The sequence below is a fragment of the Lissotriton helveticus genome, chromosome 4_1, assembly GCF_964261635.1.
Source record: "Lissotriton helveticus chromosome 4_1, aLisHel1.1, whole genome shotgun sequence".
Lineage (NCBI taxonomy): Eukaryota > Metazoa > Chordata > Amphibia > Caudata > Salamandridae > Lissotriton > Lissotriton helveticus.
The window spans coordinates 1,708,677,092-1,708,701,299 of NC_136063.1; positions in this window are offsets into that span (position 1 = coordinate 1,708,677,092).

Below are 24,208 nucleotides of genomic sequence, written 5' to 3' on the forward strand. Positions count from 1 at the left end.
GGGGACTAGGAGTACTCTCCGTCTACCTTTGTGAATTTATTCCCTTACTCTCTTTATTGTTTAACTAGAAATTGGAAGGCACCCATTGGGAAGAGGATTTCCTCCTCATCAAATTGTATGTCAATTCCCTATATACGATCATTAAACACTCTCAGGGCACAGAAACATGCTGACATTTCCTGCAATCACAACATGTTAGATTCAGTGATCACATTAACATGATCTTAGGAATGTTACAGTACTGTCTTGAAATTAAATATGGTCTCTTTAACTGTACTTTTTACAAACAGATCCTTAGGACCACCATGGGGTCATGCTTCATACCCAGTTTTACGAATTTGTTTGTAGTACTCTGGGAGAAGGAATTATTCAAAGACAACATGACATTTCCTGAGATTGAACAGGTTGCACTTTGGCTGAGATACAGCAATGACCTGTTCATTATCTGGAAAGGTACAGAGTCTAAGGCCTTGAGGTTAATCTAGAAACTGAACTCCTACGATTGCATTATCCATCTCACGAGTACCATAAGTAAAACCACAGTTGATTATCTAGATGTCAGCACTGAAAATAAGCAAAACACCATACATACTAGACTCTTCAGGAAGGAGACAGCAGGCAACAGTACTTGGCATACCCTGAGCAGTCATCCAGAAACTTTCAAGTGGAGCATTCCCTACGGGGAATTACTGAGAGCCAAACGTTATTGTAACACTGAGGAGGCATTTCTCTTGGAAGAAGCCGCCATTAATGAAAGATTCAGGGAAAGGGGATGTCCTCAATGGGTCTTAAACAGGGTCAAAGAAAGAGCCAACAAAATCAACAGAAGTGAAACCCTCTTTGACACTGATAAAAGTAGAGATGAGGACAGTGAGGACAACACCAGAATCATCCTGACACATAATGAGAATTTAAAAGATATCAAAAGGATTCTTATCAAGAGCTGGAATAGACTCACTAGCGACAATATTATAAGCATTTACATTAAGAACAGACCCAACATAACATACAGACGAAGACACAACATGAGGGACATGTTAGTTCACAGTGACATCACCGCACAGTTCACCAACACAGAACATAACTTATAAGGCTTTTTCCCATGTGGCCATTGTAAGGCTTGCAAAAACAGCTACATGCTGAAATAATTTACTGTTGATAAAACCACCATAGGCATTAGCCTGTTCCTCATATGCAGCACAATATTCGTGATATATGCAATTAAATGTCCCTGCAAACTGTGGTAAATAGGGAGTACCACTTTGATGGCTAAGAAAATAGCCCGCCATATCCAAGACAGTCATTTCTCGAACACTTCCCTCCTGTCCTACTTTGCCATTGAACAAGTTGTGAATAACACCACAGGGGGAGGCAGGGTTCTCAAATTGAGAAAGAAGGAGTCCAAATATATCATTGACTTTCAAACCAAGAAACCTGGGGGGTTAAATCAGGTTGAAGAATTGGGGATTCATTTGATAGAAGAGTAATATCATTGTTAACTGAGTTCTCTTTATCTCTCCTGATCAGATAAATTCAAGATGTAATTTTGAGATTATTTTTTTTTACTTTTTTGATGTCATGAATTGCACCCTCACTCTCTTCTTTGTTCTTCTTTAATAGTTTATTAATTGTTTTACAGTATATATATACATATATATATTCACTGAAAAAACCGTAGGTTTCACACATGTTATAGTTAGCTGGACATTTCACTCATAGAAAACCATTGAAATTCCCCCGTTATAGTTAGTTTAGCTAACTATAACTCGCGCGCCCGCAATGCACTGTGAAGACGTCACATATTACATCACTCATGACATGGCCAGTGACACCACTCATGACATCACTGATGACATCTCAAATGACATCACTGATGAGATCATCCTTGTGAAAGAGTGGCAAACCTCCTCTCACCCTAATATTACCTTTGATACACACATTCAAAAATAGAAACTAACATTTTCAAAAAAATGGAGATACCAATACCAGTTACAACACCCTATTCAGTAATTCCACCATCTACATACACATCCACTCATTCACCAATAGTTCTATATAGTCCCTCATACATGTACTCACTCATCATATGTATCATATGTACTCATACACCTATACATCCTGTTACACACCGATACTCATCCACAGAGTGTTTGGTGGAAGTGTAAAGATACAGACTGGGCAATTGAAAGTTTAAAAGCCACATTTACCGGTGCATAGAAAAGTGCATTTATTATTTATTAATCTTTCCAACGCCAGCACACCTTTCCGAGGATAGGTTTACGATTTACAAATGCTAGCATTTTTTAAATTAAGAAGCATAATATTAACAAATATTAATACTTTTTTTTGTCTTCTAATGATAACAATATTTTTTTTTATATCTTCTATGATGTTTTTAATCAAGAAAATGCAAAGAACACAGTTTACTGAATAACACTTTTTAAACTCTCCAACGTATCTAGATAATTATACCTTATACGTGTTACGATCGAAATTCAAACCTTTACAGCTTCATAGTTTGTAACTTTTCCGAACACGTGCAGAAGAAAAACGTTAAAACGTGACACGTGTAAACTGCAAAACGTGACATCTAAATAGGCGGACCCACAGCTTCCTTCCGTAGACTACTAAACAACCAAAAACTATATAAACCACACCTACTGTGCAATTAGTTTCGTTTTCAATCTATGTTGCAGGTTCCGTTTTCTAGCATCGGATTCTCTTTTTGCGTCAACAAACATATTCCGGAGTTGTAAGTTGTTTCATTATGGCATAGTCATAGTACTTAGTTATAATTTGCGGCTATTTGTCAATATTTAAACATTTATATCTAGAAACAGATGTTATTGCATGTTTTTTGCTTTTTCTCTGTAACGTCAGCAGCTTGTTTTCAGAAACAGATAGATTATAACAAACATTGCTCCTTTTCTGGCTCCTTTCACCTTATATATAGTGACTTTTTATATTATAATATTGACACTGTACTTTGCTTGAGAGGTGTTGGTGACCCGTCGACGCAAACCCTAAACATTTACAATCAACGTCACCATCTTCCACTTGTTTATGTGTTTTCCCCTACAGATCACATACTGTTAATATGTATATTATAACACTAACAATCTTGGTGATCTTAGTGGAGTTCACGATCCATCGTCACAAAGAGTAACGATAAGTAAGCAATATTACCGGCTTGTGGTTTTCAATCTATTTTCCCCTTGTGATCATGTGCAGTGAGAATATATACATATTATTATTCTCACCGTCATGATCTCAGAGGAGTTTATGACCTGTCACCACGAAGATCAAACTTTTTCACCTCCCTCAGAAAAGAAGTTCAGTAAATAATTACCACCCAAAAGTATTTCATTGTGGATGTTCTGTTAAATACATTACTTTATTTTCCTTTTCTTTTTACTGAAACAATGGTATCAATCGTAATATTATAATAGATTGTCCTATTGCTACAGAAGAGGAATGGGAGATTTTTCAGCACCATCTATAATATATCTTTCAAATATTAAAAAGTACTTGATCAGATATTTTAGAATACAGTAGAACACAAAAAATAGCTATCATGCATACTTTGTTACTTTAAATATTTAATAAACCCTACATTTCTGAATTTTATTTTCTAATTTCTATTCTTATTTGCAGTTCCTATTCACCTTCTCCCTAAAGAATATATAGGACTTGTACTTTATATTATAACAGTACCATCCTATATATTCTTAAGTGAGAATGTGATTTATTAGCGGAACAGTCTGCAACCTCTAAGCACTATGACAGCACGTTCTTGAATTGTACAGAATACAAATTTGAAAAATATTAATGCATGCATTTCTATGTAATATGAAATTATTTTATTTAACTGTTTTTTACTTGTTCTCTTGATCTGAGATAATGTAGTGCGGGAGTGTTTGTTGTAGCACTTCTATTCTACTATATCTAAAAGTAACTGATGCCCTCTTACATTATCAAGAATGTGGGGCAACACTTTTACAAACTGTAGCACAAAAAAGATGTATATAGCCACGCTTAACTGATATTTTATGAAATTCCATTTTTAATTGTCACCCCTTTCATATATACAGCAACAGTTTCTGAAGAAAGTTTATTTGTATTTGCTTAATAAAAACTGTTTCAAACCTAGACTGAATTTTTTGCTGCGCAACCACACCTCCCCATCAGGAAAGTAAACACCACATTATAAGTAAATAGTACTCCTAAGAAGTATGTCAACTACAAACTTGATAAAAAAAAACAGCGCAAGACACTGTCATTTTCCCCCCGTAATTTATAGACCATACGACAATTATATAAACGACCGTTGAAACATATAAAAAAATTGTTTCCCACATAATCCCTCTCCACTACCTTATGGGCACTGTACAGAGTTAATAGTGTTCCTTTTGGAAAATGCATCACAATATCACTGACAACAGTGTACCGTTCCCACCCAATAAGGAGCAAACTTGTGCTTGGGACACTTTAGCCAATAAAATGTCCATGTTGTTCTACAGACGAGCAAGGAATGACTGCCAAATCTTCTACTTTTAATACTTCACAGTCAATGAACATTAAGCTTCGTAAAGTCCCGCTTGGAGAACGTTACCCTAATACTCCCCGAACAGGAAGGAATCCCTAACAAAACTTTTCCACTGACTTCTTCTATGACTAACGGTTCCTATGAAAAAACTATAAATCTCCAGCACAGTAACTATTTCAATTAGCAACATATTGTGGTGAAGTTCTAACCTCTGTGCTCACGCAAGTGTTCCATGAACTGTTACTATGGAAATAGGCAGAAAGGTACTGGCTGTACAAAAAACTTTATATTTACCCTGGATCAGGAAAGCAAAGTAAAAGAAAACACTGTACCACATATACAACCCCCTTGCGCCACTTGCACGTCCACGGCCCACCCCCCTCCCAAAAAAATTCAAAGTGTGTGCACCTCAAACCCCGGGAACAACCACCCCCCGGAGATTTCTGTATTGTGTGACACAGGCTCAGTGGCCCCCCGCCTGGTGCCCTCGAGAGCCCTAGAGACCTCCATGACCAGAGCCGGTTCCTGCAGTGTCCAGGGTTGCCTACCCCCGGGATACTCCTGTTTGCTATGAAAAGTCTTGCAGCTCCTGCCCTCCCATAGCAAACTTAGTTTGAACTTCGAACGACACAACAGTGAAATCTGTTCTCACTTTCAAAATCCAAGTTAGCATCTCCCCATGTGTAAAAGCAATGCCGGTGTTCCATAGAGGAGTGTACCCTATTGACCTGTGCACCCTTTTCACTCAGCGCATGTGTATTAATGATGCACATGCGCACAATACTCCTCACCACGCCCACCATCAGTACATGTACCCCTAATGTTTTTCATTTCATTTGCTCATGCTCTATTGGAAGATACCGGTCACGAGGAGTCGGTGGGACCGTGAGGGCATTGTACGCTCCGTCTTTTTTGTAGATAGAGTCACGTGTGTTGTGACGTATGTACTGGATGGCTGTGGTGTGGGTGTATACCAGCCATGAGAGAGTGTGTGTGCCGATCTGACAACTAAACCTGGAACTAAGAAATCACTACAATGGAAATCTGGGCCATGTACTGTTGGAGGACCACAGTCAAGTGCAGAGATTAAATACTCAAATATAACGTTGGGGACCGTGGGAGGAGCCGGTTACAGCCAATGACTAGGGCAGCGTGTGGTAGGCAAATGCGTCACAAAATAGGCTACATACATGGTGACTGTATCGTAATAAAGCGATACAAAAGGGGATGATGGACGGAGTGTTTGAGCAAATCAAACACTCATTTGCAGTCAACTGATCTGGGTTTAATCCATCACCATTCTTTAGCTCACTCGGCCACCCCAGTTCAGACATGGCTATATGCAAATCAGTCTTGTAGTGTAGCTCCTATTTTCCCAATAGGCTCTGCGCATTGGAATAGTACCTACAGCAGTAAAGGCCTAGGCCAGACGTTAACTAGGTCTACTACTGTCGATACTAGACTTAATTTTTGGGTTTGCCAGCTAAGCTCAGAGTTCGCTAGAAACTTTCTCGAATGTTCAAGGAAGGAATTAACTCCCCTGATTAGACAAGAAGGGATTTAGTTTCTGACAACCATAGAACATGACAACTTTGCTCTCCCCTAATCAAGAGTCAATCTCGAGAGTCGTGTGAGCACAAGGCAATTATTTTACTCAGTCAGTACGTGCATTCTTAGTCTAATCAGAATGTAGAGAAAAGGAAGAGACGGGCGTGTTCAATAAAAGATGTTATTTATTGATCAGTCTCTTTTCTCATACATGAGAAATGGATCGATATTATTGCAATACTTATAGTTAAGTAAAGTGCATACATTAAAAGCAATAGTATAAAATAATACTGTAAAAACATTGATATGGTTTCTGAGCCATATGATGTTTAAAATGATTAAAATATATTTACATACACATATACATTTTGACTAAACGTGCTCAACTGGTGTTTCTAAATACGCCTACCCCGTGTACCTGACCTAAGTCTAATGCGTGGGCGGGAATAGAAAGTTACAGTTTAAGTTAAGTTTGTTTTTGCCAAGTGAATAACTAAAGAATTCTCTGTGAGGGGTTATTCAGTTCTGTACCTGGAAGTTAGGATGAATGAGGAATGGTATCTCTTTCTCTGCTCTCGATATTCCAGGCTGCCTGCGAGGGCTGCCCGAAAGCGCCGGTGCTGGGTCTCTCGGCTTGAGATAGCAGCGCGTCTCTCAGCGCGTCAGGAAGGCGGGGCTGCTGCCAGCGGGGTCTGCTTCTGCTCTCGGCTTCGGCAAGTATGGCTGCTCCGTCTTCTCACCACGCGTGTGTTTGCATAGGGCAAGGTCGGCAATATTTATACCTTAAAGGTGCCGAGATTGACGTAAGGATGGACATAGATACGTCAATAAAGATGTCATACGACTTGCTCGTTAGCACATTCTTTACTAAAGTTCTCTGTGAAATCAAAACAATGGCCGCACGGATTATCCAGGTTGTCATAGGTTTGATTTGTTATGAGAACGTCGTATGCCTTATCAGGGGCTGGAGGAATGTCGCTTGTCTAATTAGATCTCAAGCGTTATGACCTAATCAGATAACACGTTCCTGTGCCGTAGTGTGACTGCGTCAGATAACGGTATCTGCATCATGGGGGTTTTCTTGCCTCATGGGCTGACTGTTAGTTAACTTGATAGTTAGTTTAACCAGAATAGGGTCAGGAATAGGGCGACTGATTCAGAACCTATAGAAATACACGACACCCACTCCACGCTAACTATGGTCATATCTACTAATCTATGCATAGTATAACATAGTACAACACACTATAGAGTATAGTGTATACCTTACCACCCCAAAATACATAAATGCATTTCAAAATTTTCAAATATACTGAAAAATTGCAGTCATATATATTGTATGCACTTAAGCTATGAATTAAATGCAAAAGTAAACACGCATTTTTATGCATTATTGCTTATTGGTATATGAGAAATACACATGAAATGGCTCTTAATATGGCTATACAGAAAGAAAGTTCGAGACCATTTCATCACATAATAAAATATTTGTGAACATCCCAGCGGGCAACTAAAGTTTATAAAGTATCTAAAAATAGAAATCTTAGTTCTCTAGGAATAGTTTCTTACTTTAAGCAGAAGATAAGTGTCCCGAAAAATTTGTGAAAAATAATTTGGGGCTGCTAAAAAATTGTTGTCCGTGAACTGGTGGGAAGAATTGTTCATGTGACTTTATTTTTAAAGTTGAAGGCCGAATTCAGGGAACGCCGTGTGCGAGCTTGCTCAAAAGTCTCTATTTCTGTTCTGGAGAGAACATCATATCATTCAGGCTTTCGAAAAAACTGTCAACAGCTTCATGGGAAAGTTCCACTAAGTCGGAAATAGGGGTAACCATGCATTCGTGCGCATGATTGTCTGCATTGACATTCTGATTCGCATTGCTGACAGAAGGTCGTACCTGTTCGATGCTGCTTTCATCTTGAACTTCACTACTCTTCAATCGCAGTGGTGAAGATTCCACGAATGCCGTCATCAGGATTGGCAGCCTTTGAGGGCAGCACAAAGCGTGAACCTTGGTAGGAACCAACAGTGTATCTGCATCCACTGGCGCATCCGATTGTAGCGTCAGACAGGTGTCTAACACGCATTCATCTCCGCATAGCAGACACCTTAGTACAGGTAAAACACACCTTTGCCACATTGGTCGAAATGATAGAAACCAAGTCATGTTTAGGTCTCTAAGCCGGGAGAGTCCCAGGATTTTTGATATCCGGTCCCGGTATCCAATGGCTAGGATCGTATCTTCCATTGTCGCGAGAGTTTGATCTGTGACATGGGTTGCCATAACGAAAAATAAGGACTAGGAATAGGATTCCTGCAATTAGTCCCAGGATCAGGGGAAGTCCGCCAAAAATCGAATGGACGAAATCTGGAAAAATACCCAGTATGGCTTTGAATGGTGTTAATGCCATCGAAAATACTGTCTTAAATACCTTTGAGACCCCAGTGGTATCAGAAATATTTAAGATTTCGCTCAGGATTTCCGCGAAATGTACGGGGGAATTAGTTGATAATAATGTATGTATCTCTGCAGTCGTCCTTGCGACTTGTAGATCATACGTTTCTTTTGATGACGTGAGCCTTGTAGGCGTCTGAAGAAGCACTGTTTTCATTCTGCTTAAAGTATCTATTCGAATAGAAGTAATTTTCAAACTGGGCCATGCCCTTGCCTCCCTGTCTGGAAAGGAGCTGGGGAATAAAGAGCGTCCACAGCACTTGACCTTTGCCGTCGTAGTGACTAGATAAGGAGTCCCGGGCATAAGACTACAACATCTGCGGTCTACAATAAGAATGTAACTCCCATTATAGAGTCTTTGAAAGAATGGTTCTATTTCAGTTGCAGGTGCGCCTTGCTGGTGACATGAAAGGTTGTATGAATTCCCTTCACAGGCTCCGTGCAAACTAATACCGTTACACAGAAGCGTGCCGCTTAGTGACATAGCACAATTGTTGCCACTAAGAAACACTTTCTGTCCTTTATTACTGACACATGCATGTGAATAGGGCAGGTTCCAAGTTGTTTTAAGGTACCCCTTTCCCAATTTCTCGTACATGCCAGCCTGTATATATTTTTGGCAGTATTGAAACCTGAAGGTTGAGATTGGAATATTTATGATTCCGTGGATTATCCATTCACTGACAGGTCGTTCTGACATTGTCATTGGTAATCTTTCTAGTTTTTCAATGCTCAAGATTGTATAATCAGCACCCTTTTGCGCCATACCGATTTGTCTATCAGTAAGGTTAAAGATTTGGAATAGTGACGTTGTGTTGTTTAAACGCCAAGGCACATAGCCTGAACGCAGATTTTGTAACGTCCAGCCAAGCTGTACAATGGAACGCAATTGTGACTGACCATGTTGTAATAACAGTAAGTCTTGCGATAATATATCGATTGCTGAAGACACAATGCTGTCCAATGAAAAAATTCTGGAGGACAGAGTCATTAACCCATTGTCCACTACAGAAAGTGATTTTTCCAAATTAATACGGTCAATTTCCCGTATTCTTTCTGCTGTCTCAATTTGAGTAACCTTCCAGGCCTCATTGTATGCTGCATATACAGAGGCTGCTATGAAACGCTTTTGACGCTGTTTGCGTGGTCCCATTATGAAATCACGCAAGTCAGCACCATCAGTAAGTAAAGTTAGGTGTTGCTTAATTTCAGGCAGTGTGGAAGTTTGTAGCCATTGAAGGCATAATTTGCCCACACTGTAGGTTGTTATTATCCCTGGGTGATGTCTTTGGGGATATCTAGGGTCTGGCCTGGTCATTTTGAAACCCTGTGTTTTATTCAGGAATCTATCTTGACAGTTATTTGTATCTGTGGGCCAGATCAACCATTGTTTCCAATCAGGATGTGTTCTGTTTTGGTTTAATATATGGTTTACGTCTATCTCTTCATCTGTATCAGAGCTATTGCTAAACATTGTTGGCTTTGGAATAGACGGTTTATTTAAATCTTTGATTTTGGCAAAACCAAGACAGGTGGTTTGTTGAACAGTGTCATTTAAAAATATCATTTGTTCTGGGATCATGCAGGCTCTAAACAAAGCTTCTATACCCTGTACTTGCCATTCTTTTGTACCCCAAACACTTTTCAAATCAACATTTTTGTCCCAATAATCAAATCCAAATGTATTCATTTTTTCAAAGAATGAATCTGAATATATCAATTTTGTTTTGGTTATCATGGTTTTCATCCCTGTCTTGTTTGACAATTTAAAATAATATGTTTCAGCATTACTTGGGTTAAAACCTGAAAAATATGAATATTTGTCATACACGGTTCTAGAGCTCCCTTTTGGAGGTGTAGCACAATGTTCCCATTGATTATAATTTAAAACATTTCTAGGTTGTGCAGATTTATGTAAAAAATGGTTACCATAGTGGTTATAGCAATACATACTGTCATAATTTGTAGAACCTTGCAAATAATCATGTTTTGTAAATTTAGCAGACATTACTAAGTCAGACATCATGTTGTTAATACTTTCGAAGTCCCAATCATCAGCAAATGAGTTTGGTTTTGCAAAGTCACTCAAGGAGATCTTGATTTGGTGTGGATATTTCAGGATCTCGACCGGACCATAAATGTCATAGTCAGTGTTGTCCCAGGCTACCCCACCAGGTATAGGATTGGCTGTGAAGTTGGCTGAAGAAAGTTCTCTTTTCTCGACGTGTGAAGATGTGTGTGGTTTGAGGACCAAGTTGATGTTCTGACTTGCTGTGTCCATTTTAGCATATTTTCCCTCAATGAAGCGTCCCAAAGTAAATACCATGATGAGCCACAGTATGAGGATAAATGCACCAAAACCCACCCAAAATTCAATCCATGGAGAAACCAGATATGTTTCTTTCAGTTGTTTCAAAAGTTCCTTAGCTTTGTCTTTAAAGGATTTTGATGATGGCTGTTTCTTTGATTCACTGAAGCCGTCAGAGGAATCATCGAAGTTGATGAAGTAACCGGATGCAGTTCTGTCAATTGTTCCAATTGGTTCAGGATTTCTGTTTTTTGCATTTTCACTCGGCCCTTCATTGTAGATTGGTGTGTCTCTGCTAAATGTCTTTATTTGGGTTTTAAGAGGTCTGAGTTCTATTGCATTGTTGCATAGTCCTTCTTGTTCTTCTTTAGGCGTTTCGAATGTGATGAGCCTTTTTGTTAGGACCTCTGTGCTGGTAGCAAACCTTGGTGTTCTGCTACTTATTGGGAGTCCACTTGGCCTACTGTTTGTTATCGGCCACATGTTGTGGTTTTACCAGGTCGATGGATACAACTCGGTTCTCCTTTTTACCAGCAAGTGGCGGTAGTACAACTGATCTTGTCCCGTTGACAGACAAGACAGGAACTGCTTTTCTGTAAGAAGGCCCAAATTCCTTCTTTACCGCGATCTTTTCCCTGACTAGATCCCCGACTTTTGGAATCCAGACAGGTCTTGCTGGGACAGGTGGTGATTCTTCAGTGGTTGTTGGCTGTTGTTTCAACAGTATGTTGCTCAGGTCTATTCTTGTTTTGTTTAAGTCCTGCAAAATAGCCAAACGGTCTTTGACATCAAAGGTTTTTTCTATTACCACTGAAGTCTGACTATCAAGGTCAGAGATCAACATCCTAGTTCCGAATAATAATTCGTACGGACTGAATCCCTTCAGAGAATTTCTTGGCAAGTTATTTAGACTACGTTGGACACTTATTAGATGTTTGACCCACCCAGCTCCCGAACCTAATACCTTTGCCGTTATAGATTGCTTTATGTCATGGTTTTTTCTTTCAACAATTCCGTTCCCCTCAGGGTGAAATGGACAAGAGTACCGCAATTGCACGCCCATGCTGACCATGGCCTCCTTATAAGCCCGAGAGCTAAAAGCAGGACCATTGTCCGAATGCAGCATGCCAATTGCGTATGTGCCGATAAAGACTCGCAAATCTTTTATAACAGTTCTGGCGTCAGCCGTTTGCTGGGGCCACATCCATATGAATCTCGTGCATGAATCCACTGCGACCAAGATATATTTATAGTTACCATCCCTTTGTAAGGGACCGCAGTGGTCTAGATAAACACAGGCTAATGGTTTATCCGAGATTAGAAGGGGCGTCTGTGCTGGACGTCTCACCGTTGATACTTTCATTTTTTGACATATTTCACATGCTAGAACATAGTTCCTTGTTTGTCTTCTCATTTGTGGCCACCAGTATCTCTGTTTTAATAATGATACTGTGGCTGAGACGCCAGCATGAATAGAAGCAAGCCCTTCGTGTGCCGCTATTATTAGTCCTAACCTATGTTCCATGTTTGGAATTGCCCTATCCCCCACTCCAGGGATTTGAGCAAAAGGAACATTGTTTGCATCAGTTATGTATGAGTATTTTACTGGAAAGCCTTTAGGGAGTGGTTTTATCGAATCCTTTTCTGAAGCGCTGACAGCTTGTAATATTTCGCTGTCTATTTTTGTTTTTGACCTGGTGACGGCAGCTACGGAAGCCGTTTGCACAGCTGCCTTCGCGGCCTCATCAGCCAATGAATTCCCTGCAACGTGAACGCCATCACGTTGATGACTCAGTGTATGTATCACGTGAGTCTTTGGTAGTTCTTTTTGTAAAAGAGCTACTTGTTCCCAGAGCATTTTATGCTTGATTGTGCCACCTTTTGCATCCTTGAAACCGTTCTGAAGCCAGATCTGCAAGTATTCATTGTAAGACTGAACGCAATAATACGAATCACACACTATGAGTGTGGGGAATTCTCGATCGGTATTTTCAAGCGCCATCTTGAATGCTAGTAGTTCAGCTCGCTGAGCTGTACAATCTCCTAGGGATTGTGTTTTAGTGAGGGTTGGTTTAAATTTCCCTTCGTGCCAACGACCTTTAACAATCGCGCACGCAGCACTGTAAGCTTGTTTACCCCCTACTGCGGGTTGTGCTGATCCGTCTGTATATATTATACAGCCGTAGTGATCTAGAGGCAGAATTTCGGTTGGCGGAGGACATTCAAATTCATATTGGAGAAATTCTTGTGTTTTTAAATAAGGATCAAATTCGTACACCACGTCTGTTGCAGCAAGAGAGTTAGCCCATTGTATCCATCTCGGATGGAGTGCTTTAGCATTTGGAATGCTTGCCTTTGTTACCGCCTCTAAGGCTGGTATTGGTGTCACGATTACTATTCATTTACCTTGTGCCAGGGCTCGTTCTTTTGCTATAGCTGTCTGTGTTGCTGTAAGAATTTTTTCCGTTGGGCTAAATTTCATTTCAGCCTTAGTGTACAAGTGTGATTTAAATGCAATTGGTACCTTTTCTCCCTCATTAGAGGTCAGGTATGTGAATCCGCATCTCCCTGGGATGACTCGGATCACAAGGTTGCGTGTGTTATCACGTGTTTCTAATTTTGTTTTAATTAGCATGTCTGTTTGTAAGGATCTCAAAATTTCTGTGTGTGTTTGAGTCCAATTGGATCTTTTAAAGTCTGGTTTAATTAGATCATAAAGGGGTTTGACCCTTTCTGCGTAATTTGCAATGTATGTTCTTCCGAAATTTAGGAAGCCTAGAATTGACTGTAGGTTTTTTAGTGTTTTAGGAGCTTGGATTACGGCACATTTCTCTAGGAAATTGTCTGCCAGGCTTTTACCTTCACTTGATAACTCATATCCTAAGAATAGGACTGTCAGATGGGCAATTCTGGATTTTTTAAAGTTGAATTTGTAACCCTCTGCAGCGAACCCAAGTATTATGGTGTTCACCCTTTTCAAGTGAGTCTCCAAGTCATCATCTGTTAAGTAAATGTCATCGACATAGGATAATGCTTCATCATCATATAGTTGTAGTAATTCTGTTACTCTCGCTGAGAATACCCCCGGGCTGTTCTTGTACCCCTGGGCTAACCGACAGAATTGTTTTTGAGTGCCATTTACTGAGAATGCAGTTAAATATCTGCTCTCTGGTGCTATGTTTTGACAAAAGAATCCATTGGAGATGTCCAAGGTTGTTTTGTATTTTTTGCGCACTATGTTATTCATTAGTGCAGCACTGTGTGAGTTTTGCACTGCAAAGGTTTTGCAACATGTGTTAAGGTGTCGGTAATCCAAAACTAGACGATATGAATTGTCTGGTTTGGAGACCGGAAACAAAGGATTGTTCATTTGTGAGGTGCAAGTTTCAATCACCCCCTGGTATTCTAGCTGATCTAGTATTTCATTTACCTGTTTTTTAGCTTCTTGCTTAATTGGGTACTGCCTTTGTGCAGTAGGTTGTGATTTTAACTGGATTTTGTGAGGAGGAGAATCCTCATCCCATCCTACATGATTTTTATATAAAGCAGGTGCTAAGGCCACTGCCCACTTTCTAGCAAGTGTGTATTTTTTATGAATCGGTATTTGATTCGAGAAGGCAGGCATAATTACTTCTTCGCCATGAGGGCACTCCCTGACAAACTCTGGTGGCCAGTCTTTTTCAGCTAGAAGGATGTCATAACCCTTTGAGAGGTTATCCCAAAATAGTCCCCTTATTTTACTATTCTTATCTCCCTCTATACGTAATGTTATCTCGTATATCTTGTGGGGCTTGCTAACTCTGGTGTCTGCAGTTTCCACTTGAAGGTATTCATTCGTGTCCACTGTCTCCAGATGATTCATAAGGACTTTGCGAGCTATGCTCACCTCTGCTGCGCTGTCTAGCATTGTCTGAGCCCATTCTCCGTTTTTCAGTTGTGTCCTCAGTATTCTCGGCATTTTTAACTACCTTGATACTGGCTACCTTCTTTTTTGGAAATTGTAATTTCTTTTTTTGCTGAGCAGGTTCCTTGTCTTTGGACTTGGCGTGCTCTTCTGATCGTCCTCTTCTTTCCGATTTCTGCGAGGAATTCTGAAAAGATTGAGAGGGACGTGTATCAATGTCTTGATATCTATCAGGTTTTTTAATATTATCCCTATTTCTGAGGTTATATCTATTCCCAGAGGGGTCACTCTGCGGTGACCTTTGTCTTTGGTTTGGAGATTTCTCTCTTCGCCTAGGAGACCTTCCTCGGGACTGGAATTTCTTTTCTTTAGGATTGGATTGTTTGTTTCCATCCCAGTTCTTTTTTGGTGAATTATTATTATTAAAAAATATTTTTTCTGGACTTGTAGTCAGTTGCGGTTTTACTGGTATTCCACCTAGACTATCTCTGCCTAGTTCTTCATAGGATTTTTCTATGATTCTGGCAATTTCAGCTGGTTGGTCTGCTATATCTGTCTCTTTTAACCTCTGGCGGATCGCCACGTTCGCTGCTTCACCTTTTATGTTGGCTAATAATATAGCCGAGACCTGCTTGAAGTCTTTTAGTAATTTCATACCAAGAGTTAAAGCCGGTTCTGGACCGTATTCATCTTGAATTTGTTTTAGCACATCTGGTATTACCGAAATGGATGGAACACCGTGCGTTTTTGTGTAGATGGAAGCAAAGACTGTACCCCAAGTGTCACAGTCCTCAATGTGTGGTGCGATTCCCATTGGGAGACATATAGTCAGAATCCTGTGTTTTTCTAATGGGGTGGTGTCAGGAAACACCGCCTCTATTTGGGTAATTTTCTGTGCCAACCAGAATGGTATCTGTTCCCGTTTAGCTGGAACTTTACCTAGGCAGGATTGGATGTTCTGTGGTGTAATTTTATTTGTGTTCCCCTGGTGAGGGCTCAGCTGTGGAAGTTTAATCGCTGGCTGAATTGTTGAAGTCCGCATTACATACTGGACTAATTGTCTATGAATTTTTAGTAATTGTTTTAGCTGTATTAACAGCTCAGCTGCAGGCATCCTATCGATGGCTGGATGTGGTGTGTATCCGGCTAAGACCGGCCACGTTGCTCCTGGTCTACCTAAAGGACCGAGCCTTGTAATGTGATTGTTATGTATTAGGGCGCCATCAAATAAGAGCAAATGCTCTTGGAATTTGAGTGGTACTTCCACCTCCTCGAAAGGAGTGTACGTTTCAGGAGGTTCCTCTACTTTGTAATAGTGGAAGTACTTTGTTACAGCATTTGCTGCCGGAAAATGTATCCATGAATAGTATACCTCTGTCTGCCGATATTCGTGTGCCTGAATTACGAATATGACTGTGCCACCTCTAGGTGTCAGTCCATTTTCTATAAGTTTTAAGGTTATAGATCTCCTTTTAATGACCGGAATGAGTGTTATATTCGGGTCTGCTGCTTGCATGGTAGCATCAGCATCTGCGAGTTCAGTTGCTAATCTAACTGCCTCTCTTTCATCATCACTCTCTGCCATTTTACAGACAGGATGGTATTATGTTTGTTTGCAGATCAGGTTTCTTTATGGAACAAAGATTAGATGCACAATATTTTGGAACTGTTTATCCTTCAACGTTGACTTGACCAAGAACCATACATAGGAGTTCCCTCCTGCAAGGTTTTGGAGGATATAACCTTTCACCCACTCCAGACGTCTTTGGAGTTTTTGGGAAAAGGGGTCTGAGTGAGAAAGCACGACTGAGTTACTCTAAATGTCTTACGTTAGTTTTATCGCCCTTTCCAAACGCGTTGGGCGCCATGTAGTGTAGCTCCTATTTTCCCAATAGGCTCTGCGCATTGGAATAGTACCTACAGCAGTAAAGGCCTAGGCCAGACGTTAACTAGGTCTACTACTGTCGATACTAGACTTAATTTTTGGGTTTGCCAGCTAAGCTCAGAGTTCGCTAGAAACTTTCTCGAATGTTCAAGGAAGGAATTAACTCCCCTGATTAGACAAGAAGGGATTTAGTTTCTGACAACCATAGAACATGACAACTTTGCTCTCCCCTAATCAAGAGTCAATCTCGAGAGTCGTGTGAGCACAAGGCAATTATTTTACTCAGTCAGTACGTGCATTCTTAGTCTCATCAGAATGTAGAGAAAAGGAAGAGACGGGCGTGTTCAATAAAAGATGTTATTTATTGATCAGTCTCTTTTCTCATACATGAGAAATGGATCGATATTATTGCAATACTTATAGTTAAGTAAAGTGCATACATTAAAAGCAATAGTATAAAATAATACTGTAAAAACATTGATATGGTTTCTGAGCCATATGATGTTTAAAATGATTAAAATATATTTACATACACATATACATTTTGACTAAACGTGCTCAACTGGTGTTTCTAAATACGCCTACCCCGTGTACCTGACCTAAGTCTAATGCGTGGGCGGGAATAGAAAGTTACAGTTTAAGTTAAGTTTGTTTTTGCCAAGTGAATAACTAAAGAATTCTCTGTGAGGGGTTATTCAGTTCTGTACCTGGAAGTTAGGATGAATGAGGAATGGTATCTCTTTCTCTGCTCTCGATATTCCAGGCTGCCTGCGAGGGCTGCCCGAAAGCGCCGGTGCTGGGTCTCTCGGCTTGAGATAGCAGCGCGTCTCTCAGCGCGTCAGGAAGGCGGGGCTGCTGCCAGCGGGGTCTGCTTCTGCTCTCGGCTTCGGCAAGTATGGCTGCTCCGTCTTGTCACCACGCGTGTGTTTGCATAGGGCAAGGTCGGCAATATTTATACCTTAAAGGTGCCGAGATTGACGTAAGGATGGACATAGATACGTCAATAAAGATGTCATACGACTTGCTCGTTAGCACATTCTTTACTAAAGTTCTCTGTGAAATCAAAACAATGGCCACACGGATTATCCAGGTTGTCATAGGTTTGATTTGTTATGAGAACGTCGTATGCCTTATCAGGGGCTGGAGGAATGTCGCTTGTCTAATTAGATCTCAAGCGTTATGACCTAATCAGATAACACGTTCCTGTGCCGTAGTGTGACTGCGTCAGATAACGGTATCTGCATCATGGGGGTTTTCTTGCCTCATGGGCTGACTGTTAGTTAACTTGATAGTTAGTTTAACCAGAATAGGGTCAGGAATAGGGGGACTGATTCAGAACCTATAGAAATACACGACAGTCTGACCCTGTGCCTCATGGAAACAGTCCAGCCCGAACTGCCAAGCCATGTCTTCCCTGGACCGGAAACAAGCATCCTGGTACCGGTTTCGGATTCATAATCCTCATCAGCCAGGCTATCTTGAATCCAGTGGCCAAGTGAGCAAGGGACTCACGTCTGAGCATACCCTGCCACACTTAGGGCGAACAAAGCGATACAAAAGGGGATGATGGACGGAGCGTTTGAGCAAATCAAACACTCACCCCCAGTCAACTGATCTGGGTTTAATCCATCACCATTCTTTAGCTCACTCGGCCACCCCAGTTCAGACATGGCTATATGCAAATCAGTCTGACCCTGTGCCTCATGGGAACAGTCCAGCCCGAACTGCCAAGCCATGTCTTCCCTGGACCGGAAACAAGCATCCTGGGACCGGTTTCGGATTCATAATCCTCATCAGCCAGGCTATCTTGAATCCAGTGGCCAAGTGAGCAATGGACTCACGTCTGAGCATACCCTGCCACACTTAGGGCAAACAAAACGATACAAAAGGGGATGATGGACGGAGCGTTTGAGCAAATCAAACACTCACCCCCAGTCAACTGATCTGGGTTTAATCCATCACCATTCTTTAGCTCACTCGGCCACCCCAGTTCAGACATGGCTATATGCAAATCAGTCTGACCCTGTGCCTCATGGGAACAGTCCAGCCCGAACTGCCAAGCCATGTCTTCCCTGGACCGGAAACAAGCATCCTGGGACCGGTTTCGGATTCATAATCCTCATCAGCCAGGCTATCTTGAATCCAGTGAGCAAGTGAGCAAGGGACTCACGTCTGAGCATACCCTGCCACACTTAGGGCGAACAAAGCGATACAAAAGGGGATGATGGACGGAGCGTTTGAGCAAATCAAACACTCACCCCCAGTCAACTGATCTGGGTTTAATCCATCACCATTCTTTAGCTCACTCGGCCACCCCAGTTCAGACATGGCTATATGCAAATCAGTCTGACCCTGTGCCTCATGGGAACAGTCCAGCCCGAACTGCCAAGCCATGTCTTCCCTGGACCGTAAACAAGCATCCTGGGACCGGTTTCGGATTCATAATCCTCATCAGCCAGGCTATCTTGAATCTAGTGGCCAAGTGAGCAAGGGACTCACGTCTGAGCATACAATGACACACTTAGGGCGAACAAAGCGATACAAAAGGGGATGATGGACGGAGCGTTTGAGCAAATCAAACACTCACCCCCAGTCAACTGATCTGGGTTTAATCCATCACCATTCTTTAGCTCACTCGGCCACCCCAGTTCAGACATGGCTATATGCAAATCAGTCTGACCCTGTGCCTCATGGGAACAGTCCAGCCCGAACTGCCAAGCCATGTCTTCCCTGGACCGGAAACAAGCATCCTGGGACCGGTTTCGGATTCATAATCCTCATCAGCCAGGCTATCTTGACTCCAGTGGCCAAGTGAGCAAGGGACTCACATCTGAGCATACCCTGCCACACTTAGGGCGAACAAAGCGATACAAAAGGGGATGATGGACGGACCGTTTAAGAAAATCAAACACTCACCCCCAGTCAACTGATCTGGTTATAATCCATCACCATTCTTTAGCTCACTCGGCCACCCCAGTTCAGACATGGCTATATGCAAATCAGTCTGACCCTGTGCCTCATGGGAACAGTCCAGCCCGAACTGCCAAACCATGTCTTCCCTGGACCGGAAACAAGCATCCTGGGACTGGTTTCGGATTCATAATCCTCATCAGCAAGGCTATCATGAATCCAGTGGCCAAGTGAGCAAGGGACTCACGTCTGAGCATACCCTGCCACACTTAGGGCGAACAAAGCGATACAAAAGGGGATGATGGACGGAGCGTTTGAGCAAATCAAACACTCACCCCCTGTTTCGTAACGTCACATAGAAAAAAAAGCCAATCAAAATTAGCATGAAGAACATAGACGTAAGTAGACAACAGCCAATCACATTTTTTTCAAAATCTGCGGAAGGAAAGTGATTGGTCGCTAATAAGTTTTTTTATAATCCTTCACAACCAATCAAAAGCAGGTGCAAAAAGTTTTTGTTTTTAACATACGAGTTAATCATATATTTTGGCATGTACACAAACCGAGAGGGAATTATTAAAGATGACTTGCTTTCGCACAACCCCAAAAGGCTTGTTTCAAAAAAGTACGCACTTCACTGCCAGACCCCATTTAATGATTATCCAGGCTCTCAACTTAAACATGTCACAAATCCTCTCTCATCACTTTGTCTTCTTTTTTAGTGTATTGTATGAAGTAGAGTGCGTGACCCTATGCCCAGTGCCCTCGGAGGATCTAGAGACTGCCACTCCCCACGGCCAGCTCCTGCAGTGACCCGGAGCCGCACGGCCCCTCTCCCAACATTGAAAAGCCCCGGGGGGAGAGGGTAAGTTAATACTGAACATGCAACTCTTACGCTACCAGGAAAACACAACAACAGTATAAGGCCCAGATTTCCATTGTAGTGATTTCTTAGTTGCAGGTCTAGTTGACAGATCGACACACACACTCCCTCATGGCTGGTATATACCCACAACACACCCATTCAGCGCATCCGTCACTACACACGGGACCCTAAGTATAAAAAAGACGGAGCGCATGTGTTGTGCGCCATTTTAGAGTTGTTCCCAAAGTACTGAACAAGGGGGCCCGCTACTACAATCATGGCCTCATAGGTCACTGAGTTATGGTGCCCGAAGCACTGAGCGGATGAATAACCTGCGATGATGATGATGGGAGCAGAAGTATGTCATTAGCCATCCAGATATCAAGACTCGGCACCACGTATGAGACTTCTTTGTAGTAGATCGGGACTTCATCATGCAGAAGGTGTCTTATCCACGAAAAGGTGAGCAGTGAGGCTTGAGTACACATCAGAGGGAGTCAGGGTTGTAGCAGACTAGACTAGACGAACGCACTCCTATATAGTGTATTAATTTACAAGTATACATTTTTTTCCCAATAGCAGGAACATTTTTATAATCGCTGGAATGTCTGGAATATTACTAAGTATGGGTGAATTTTGCGGATCTGCGGTCCGCAAATTCGCGTGAAATCGCAAAAAAGTCAGCGAATTCGCAAATTTTCCATCTACTCAACTGGAGTACTTTCTACTGGCTCAACAGTAAGTGCTACCTCGATGGGTAAATGATAGTGCCTTTCCTACACTGCAGCTGCATAGGGCCAGAAGATTTGTCTCCACTGACCATGTGTGCCTGTAACTTTGCCACTGCGCCAAAAGACGCCGAGGTCCCTTGAGTGAGCTGTCCATCATAGTTGGGAAAGGGCGGGAAGACGTTTGATAATGCTAGTGTGTGGTGAGGGGCTTCTATGCGTGTCAACATGCCTCTTGTGTATAAAGGGTCAGAGAGCGAGCAAGGCAGCAGGTGAGGAGAAAGCAGCCTCTTGGTCACAGGAACTACACTGGGACTGCGCTCAAGAAACTCAGTGATGCAAAGACCTCCATCGGGGATTACAGATAATTTTCGACGGCAGATATGGGGTTAAAGCATACTTGCCCAGCCTCGACTGTGCTCACTAATGTTTTGGGCTGATTAAAACGTTACTGAATTTGAGCTTCAACTCGGGCACCTGCTTTATTTATATCTGTAAGTGTTTCCTGTTGAGGTTTAATTTTTGTGACAGGTGCCTCGTGCCAGAATGAATCCTGCCCTGCATAGTTATCCACGAAGATGCCACCGTTTTGTGCAATACCTCTACTCAACTGGAGTACTTTCTACTGGCTAATCCAGTAAGTGCTACCCCGTTGGGTAAATGATAGTGCTTTTCCTACACTGTTATTATTATTATTATTATGAGTTCTTATATAGCGCTCGATTACCCGTAGGCATCTCGGCGCTTGCCTTGGGAACCCATCCTGGCTTTTTCCCTGTGAGATACCCGTACTGGGCATCCCCAGGGTGAAAGCCAGGCATCCCGCCGCGGGAGGGCCGTAGTGGAGATTAAGCAGGCTAATGCCCAGAGCTGCAGAGTGTGAACCCGTGATTCGAGTAGGCACCGAAACGAGAATTATCGAGTCCGTGGATATTTGGGCTCAAGACCCTGCCGCGTCGGGAATTGGACCCTGGTCCCGGGTCTGACCTCTGCTTCAGGTCTGCCTCCTCTAACCAGTGAGCCACACTTCTCCACACTGCAGCTGCGTAGGGCCAAAAGATTTGTCTCCACTGACCAGGTGTGCCTGTAACTTTGCCACAGCGCCAAGAGGAGCCGAGGTCCCTTGAGTGAGCTGTCCATCATAGTTGGGAAAGGTCAGGAAGACGTTTGATACCCCTAGTGTGTGGTGCGGGGCTTCTATGCGTGTCAACACGCCTCGTGTATAAAGGGTCAGAGAGCAAGCAGGGCAGCAGGTGAGTAGTAGAGTGTAGTAGAGTGAGTAGTAGAGAGTAGTAGAGAGTGAGTAGTAGAGAGAATAGTCGAGAGTGAGTAGTAGAGAGATTAGCAGAGAGTAGTAGAGTAGTAGAGAGTGAGTAGTATAGAGTGTGAAGTAGAGAGATTAGCAGAGAGTAGTAGAGTAGTAGAGAGTGAGTAGTATAGAGTGTGAAATAGAGAGTAGTAGAGAGCGAGTAGTAGAGAGTGAGTAGTGGAGAGTGAGCAGTAGAGGGTAGTAGAGAGCAAGTAGTAGAGAGTGAGTACTAGAGAGTGAGTCGTACAGAGTGAGTAGTAGAAAGTGAATAGTAGAGAGTGAGTAGTAGAGAGAGATTTGTAGAGAGTGAGTAGTAGAGAGTAGTAGAGTGAGAAGTAGAGTGTGAGTAGTAGAGAGAGTAGTACAGAGTAGTAGAGAGTGATTAGTAGAGTAGTAGAGAGTAGTCAGTCAGTGTCAGTTAGTGTCAGTCAGTCAGTGTCAGTCAGTCAGTGTCAGTCAGTCAGTGTTAGTCAGTGTCAGTCAGTGTCAGTCAATCAGTGTCAGTCAGTGTCAGTCAATCAGTGTCAATCAATCAGTGTCAGTCAGTGTCAGTCAGTCATAGTCAATCAGTGTCAGTCAGTGTTAGTCAGTCAGTCAGTCAGTGTCAGTCAGTCAGTGTCAGTGTCAGTCAATCAGTGTCAGTCAATCAGTGTCAGTCAGTGTCAGTCAGGCAGTGTCAATCACTCCGTGTCATTCAGTCAATGTCAGCTAGAGCAGCCCTGCTTACCTGGTTCTCTGGCTCTAAAGCAGCTCTGCTGACCTGGTTTTCTGGCTCTAAAGCAGCTCTGCTAACCTTGTTCTCTCCCTCTAGAGCAGCTTTGCTGACCTGGTTTCTCTGGCTCTACAGCAGGTCTGCTGACCTGGTTCTCTGGCTTTAAAGCAGCTCTGCTGACCTAGTTCTTAGACTATAGAGCAGCTCTGCTGATCTGGTTCTCTGGCTCTACAGCAGGTCTGCTGACCTGGTTCTCTGGCTCTAAAGCAGCTCTGCTGACCCAGTTCTATGGCTCTAAAGCAGTTCTGCTGACATAGTTCTCTGGCTATAGAGCAGCTCTGTGGACCTGGTTCTCTCCCCCTAGAGCAGCTCTGCTGACCTGGTTCTCTCTCTCTAAAGCAGCTCTACTGACCTGGTTTCTCTGGCTCTGCAGCCGCTCTGCTGACCTGGTTCTCTGGCTCTAGAGCAGCTCTGCTGACCTGGTTCTTAGGCTCTAGAGCAGCTCTTCTGACCTGGTTCTCTGGCTCTATAGCAGCTCTGCTAACATGGTTTTATGGCTCTAAAGCAGCTCTGCTTACTAGGTTCTCTGGCACTAGAGCAGCTCTGCTGACCTTCTTCTCTGGCAAAAAAGCAGTTCTGCTGACCAGGTGCTCTGGCTCTCAAGCAGCTCTGCTGGCCTGGTTCTCTGGCTCTAAAGCAGCTCTGCTGACCTTGTTCTCTCCCTCTAAAGAAACCCTGCTGACCTAATAGTTATAGCCATGCTTGTCTGGAATCACACTGTGAGTTTGTGTACACTCCCACAATCATCCTGACAGAAACATGTCCTTATCTAATCACTTTGCTGAAACATAAGTGCTTATCAACGTATTGTGCTGTCAACTACTAGAATTCTAGGTACCCAGTCACTGTCTATGTACTTTCAGAATAACTCAAGCATTGAGACAAGCAGTGGTACAGTCAAATGTGCACAATATATGCAGTCCCTTGACTCCTTGCAGACTACTGAGTCAGTCCTGCAAAAGTCCAGGTAATAGTCAT